General features: G+C 36.8%; 1 non-coding gene across 1 annotated transcript; it reads left to right on the top strand.

Moving 5' to 3' along the window:
- The first annotated feature begins 893 nt into the window (after positions 1-893).
- Positions 894-1,052, top strand: LOC118620870. Its single transcript, XR_004957556.1, has one exon. It is a non-coding gene; the product is annotated as a U1 spliceosomal RNA (small nuclear RNA).
- The last annotated feature ends 4,249 nt before the right edge of the window (positions 1,053-5,301 follow it).

Below are 5,301 nucleotides of genomic sequence, written 5' to 3'. Positions count from 1 at the left end.
GATATGTGTAAAGCTAACAGGTACACGAAAAAATGCTCAACATCATTCGTCACTAGGGATCTGCAAATCAAAACCATCATGAAATACCATCTCACCCGTTAGGATGGCCGTCATCAGAAAGACAAACAATAGCAAATGTTGGGGAAAATGTGGAGAAAAGCGAACCCTGCGCACTATTGGTGGGACTGCAAACTGGTGCGACCCCTGAGGATGACATGTCTCTCTCCTTGTCCTAGCCTGTCCCCTTCCTGCTTAAAGCACAGAAAATAGACAATTTTTTTTTTTTTTTGTAAGCTATCTCACCTCTGTACAGAAGATCTCTGCATAACATTTTGGAATGATATCTACTTACTCACTAATTCACTTATTTATTCATTCATGAACTTTATTTTTATATTCTATATACTTTACACTCTCTGTATTTTAACAATGTCCCTGATACACTAGGTCCTTTGGTCCTCGATGTCAAAGAGTGAAGAAAATCATCAAAACTTACATTATGTAGGGAGAGATAATAAACAAATGAACAAATATGTAATCTATCCGGGGGCAATAGGTGCTATGAAGAAAAAAAGAAAACAAAATAATGGCATAGATAATAGTTACTGCATATAAAACAAGGGCTCTATAGAAAGGTGGCATCAGAGCAAAGGCCTTAAGGGAGAGAGAGAGACAGAGAGAGAGAGAGCAGAATCACTAACTCATTTTTCAAAGATTTTAGAGTCTACTTTGGGTAGCATCTTTGATAAGCAATGAGGATAATATGAGTAAGAGGCTTGCTGTTCTGAAGAGGTTCAGAATAACTACTATATTTTAATTGGTCTAGTCATCAATTGCACAAATGTTTACCGATATTAGTTAAATGATAACCTTCTTTTAAGAGAAGCAGAAAAATGCTTACCTGGCAGGAGAGATACTGTGACACAAAGATGATTTTCCAGGGCGAGGCTCATCCATTGCCCTCCAGGTGGGCTGACCCTGCGGGTTCTCCAAAGGTGGGAGCTCAACTGTACAACTGGTGGGGGTGGCGGACTACGTTGTGCTCTCCCCTAAAAAAACAACAAAAAAAGTAGAAATAAACACGTGCTTTCTTATAAAACTAGAGGAAGAATTGCATTATATAAAATCTCTATCATGAAGAAGGAAATGTACTTCCCATAACTTTATTTTTTTACCTCGTGCTACTTAAGTCATTTTTAAACTCTCGTTGTGTGTTTTTTAAAGAGTCGTTATGTAGTGTGAGTACCTAGATTTATTCTCATCCAAACATAGTGTTGTTTTTTCTTATTGATTTCTTTTCTTTTTTCTTCCCTTCTCAGATGGAAGTTGCCTTAACAACCCTTCTGAGGCTTACAAAACAGAAGTGCACAAGCTGGGAGAGGTCGGCTGTTCTCTTCCTCAGAAACAGGAGTTTTGTTATGAGAGCCATAACACAGAGTCTCCCTGAAGGCAGAAAGAATGAGAGCTGAGCTTTCCAAGGCTGCGTGTGAAACGATTCGCTAATTAGTCGTCCTAAATGTTAGGGGAGAGAGTTGGAGGAATAAAAGCCGCTTATATGGTGTTTTGTGTATGATAAAAGTGTTGTATGAAACTTTACTTCTTCATGGAAAATGCCACTCTGTAAAAACCTGGTCCTATAAACTGTTACTTAAGCGGGTTCCTACAGCTGCAGACTGATTAAAACCCAGCAGGTAAAGCTATAATAAACAAATGCCACCTGCTGCTGGAACAGGTGTTTGTGTCCTCATTTAGTATCAAAACGAAATGAGAAGATGCAAAGGGGTTAGAAGAGACCATTGCCTGGATTACCAGGAGCCTGGCGTTGTGTAATTCATTGCTGTTTGTCCTTGAACTTAATGCTGGGTGGTTGGATTTGCCAGGTTGGTTGATGATGCCTTGAGGATTAAACTTCAATACAATTAAGAAGACCTATATCTTTTCCTGCTAGGATTTCACACTGGGTGCCTGCTTTTTTCCCCCTTTGTTTATGGTTAACCTTTCTTCACCCTACACTACTTAGAAATCAGTTTCAGGATACAAATGATTGAGAGGAGTTTCCTTCACCCCTTTACAACAAATAAAAAGAAACAATACAAGATAAAGTAAAGAACTGAATAAGTTGGCTAGCATGCTATGACATCTAGTAAGTACCTTTTAAATATCACTGCGGTATGAGATACTAGGTTCTTTCTCCGCCCACTGTTTTCCCAGTTTCATTCCTCACCACTGTTCTAACAAACTCACCAATGGTTGACAGGAGAAAAAAAATGTTTCTTTTTTTTCAGAAACGTTTGGTCTCTTCTCTTTAAATAATGTAAACTCATGGAAGTCATTTTAGAGTGATTCAGCATAATTGGCAGATGCTGAAAATTTTGGGGGCAAATTGTTTTCAGTAGTTGCTTCTTCGCAGTGAGTCTGAGTTATTGTATAGACATTGTTATAAGATTTAAAAAGTGATAATGTTTTGACTACTTCAAAGAGCTATGTAAATGTAAAAGACCCTGAAATAGAAGTGTTGTTTGAAGCCCACCGTAAACAGACACCGCATTTTGAAGTAGTTTGTGAGTTACCTGCCAAGGACTTGCAAAAAAAAACGATGGGGATTTTGTGCCTCTGTCTGGGAGAAGGGGTTAAAAACAAAGAGTTTTTCGGAAACCACTTGGAAAGCTGATTATTTGTACACTTCAGTTGTGGGATCACGGTGACACTAGCTATGACTCAAGCCCAGAATCCAGGAAGCGCAAACCAGAGCGGGTAGCTGCCCACAGAGGAGGGCAGAGGGCAAGGGGTGCCCTGGGCAGCGTGGGTGCCCAAAGGTCAGGACCAGATCTGGACCGTGACTGAAAAACAGGAGGTTTATAGGGAAACAGAAAGACTCACTGGTTTGAAAAAAGAGAATGAAAATTAAGGTTTTATAATAATTCCCTGAAATTATCTTTTCTTTTCTTGTAACAAATTACTTTTCTCTCTTAAAAGTGGAACACAGGGAAAAAAATAGCTAATTGAGGTTTTTGGATCTTAACTTCCTATTAATCAAAGTTTTAATGAATATAGATATAAGAGAGAGATAAAGACTTTGACAAGATGCCTCTCTGGATAGCACAGTGAAGGTTAATATGTAAAAAGGTCCCTGCAGTGGAGACCACGAGGGAGATACATCCCAAAAGTGTTCCCTACATAATTGAGAATCCTGCGTCTTTTTCTCCTATACATGGTAATTGTAAAGTGCTAAGTGCATTACAACAGAGGTCAATAAGTCTAAGAATTAAGCTAATAAGGAATCATATTTACAATGGGGTATTTAGCCTTGAGAAAGGTCAGTACAATTCAAGCGTGATAGCGCATATACACCGTGCTTGGAAGAATTTTCTGGGAATACTTAACCTTCTCTTCCAACTGTTCAAGTCTGTTGTCATTTGCCTTCAAAGTCAAATGATGACAAACTTTTATTTTCGATATGACAAAGCAGACTCTCTAAATAAATTACGTCTGTATCAAACCACATCTGTGTCTTGTTAGATTTAAAATTAAAATAAAAATTATTTAAGATTTTTGGAGACTTTAGAAGTCCATATGAAAGAAACTCCAAGCTTAACATCTGTTGCCATTGCCAACCTAATTGATTATCTTAGGAAAGCAGGTTGTAAAGGGGTGACAAACTATGATTTGAAAGGAGAAGTATATTATCAAGGTGTTAAATTAACTATGAAGTGATCTTAGCGCTTCTAAATGTTCAGCGTCCTTCTGTTAAATGTGAAGAGAAGGTGAATGCAATATGCTCAGTATTTTTTCTGCGTTCTTTCTTTGTCTCTGGAGGTCACCAAAATTATTTCTGTTTGCCAATTTTCTTCCTATTAGGTAGCACATCAGAGTAACTGCCTTGTTGAATTTCTTTGATGCTGGACATTTATGACATGCTGGACTTTTAGTGCTCGAGGCTGTTTCCAGCACATTCTCTAATTATGTTTAAATAGGAGCTTGCTCTTATAAAACAGCAAATCTGAATTTTTAGAGCAGAACAGTTGAAACAGCATTGATGCAAATCCAAGAAGACTGAGGTTAACTTAGTTCAGCCAAATATAACACCGCAACAAAAAAAGCAATTAATTCCTCCCTGTTTTCCAGGGGGCACATTTCAGGGCTTCCATATTTTTGGCCTCCCTAAAATACTTCTTTCATTTAACATGTGTGCAATTCATCACTGACCAGTACACTTTCAAATGGACAAACTCAGCAATCAAAATGCAAGACTTATTGTGCTTTGTTGTTCTTGTTCAGTGAAGTAAGACACAAAATCTGACATTTTCCATCTTTCTTTTTATAGCCAATACCAAAAGCCAGGTTGTTTGTGACTCTATTCTATTGTTTTCGCTGAGTCTAAATATGTGGTACAAAATGACTAAAGGAAAGCACGTATCACGGAAAACTCAGATAGAGAATAAGGAGTCATGAACTTTATATTCTTGCCCTAAATTATGGCAGACACTTAGACAACCCACTTGTTCTTTGATTCTTAGTTTTATTACTCATCAAATGAGAATGTAGATGGAATTGTTCCTTTTCTCCCAAATTGGCCAACTGTTCTGTTATGATCATCATCATCATCATCATCATCATAGCTTTCTGTTTAATTTTTTATGAAGTACAATTCTATACAGTAAAAATGCTCAAATGCACAGTTCAATGAGTGTTTAATATGCATGGACCTATCTGATTTCCAGCCCCCCGTGGGCTCCCTGGTTTCCCCACTGAGTCCATCCATATTTCTTATCACTCCCATAAATTCTGACACCGTATTTTATTTTTGCTTCCTTTGAACTTGAAGTAAATGGAATAATTCAGTATGTGCTCTTTTGTGTCTGGCTTCTTTTTTCCAACAATATGTCTATGAAAATCACCCATACTCTAATAAATACAATAATACAATAGTTTGTTCTTTTTTATTGTGCTGTTGTATCTCATGTGTACATAACACATTTAAGTTATTTTCAGTTTGGGGTTATTATGTATAAGGCTGCCAACAACATTTTTAGGGTATGTCTTTGGTGAAATAAATAATCTTCTTTTAAGGGAGGTGATATAGAACCAGACATAGAAATACTGAATCGTAAGTTAATCATGTGTTTAGCAAGTATTTCTTTGTACCTATATTATTACTTACCTTAGATTTTTAAAATTATTGTTTTTTTTTTCCAATTTTACCAACTTCTAGTTATATATTGGTATATGTTTTTATAATATGTTTAGCTAAATTTACATTAGTATATATTTAATATCCATAAAATCATAGGTTTAATGTGG

The sequence above is a fragment of the Molossus molossus genome, unplaced genomic scaffold (genome assembly GCF_014108415.1).
Source record: "Molossus molossus isolate mMolMol1 unplaced genomic scaffold, mMolMol1.p scaffold_m16_p_1, whole genome shotgun sequence".
Taxonomy (NCBI): domain Eukaryota; kingdom Metazoa; phylum Chordata; class Mammalia; order Chiroptera; family Molossidae; genus Molossus; species Molossus molossus.
This window is presented reverse-complemented; position numbering and strand designations above follow the sequence as displayed.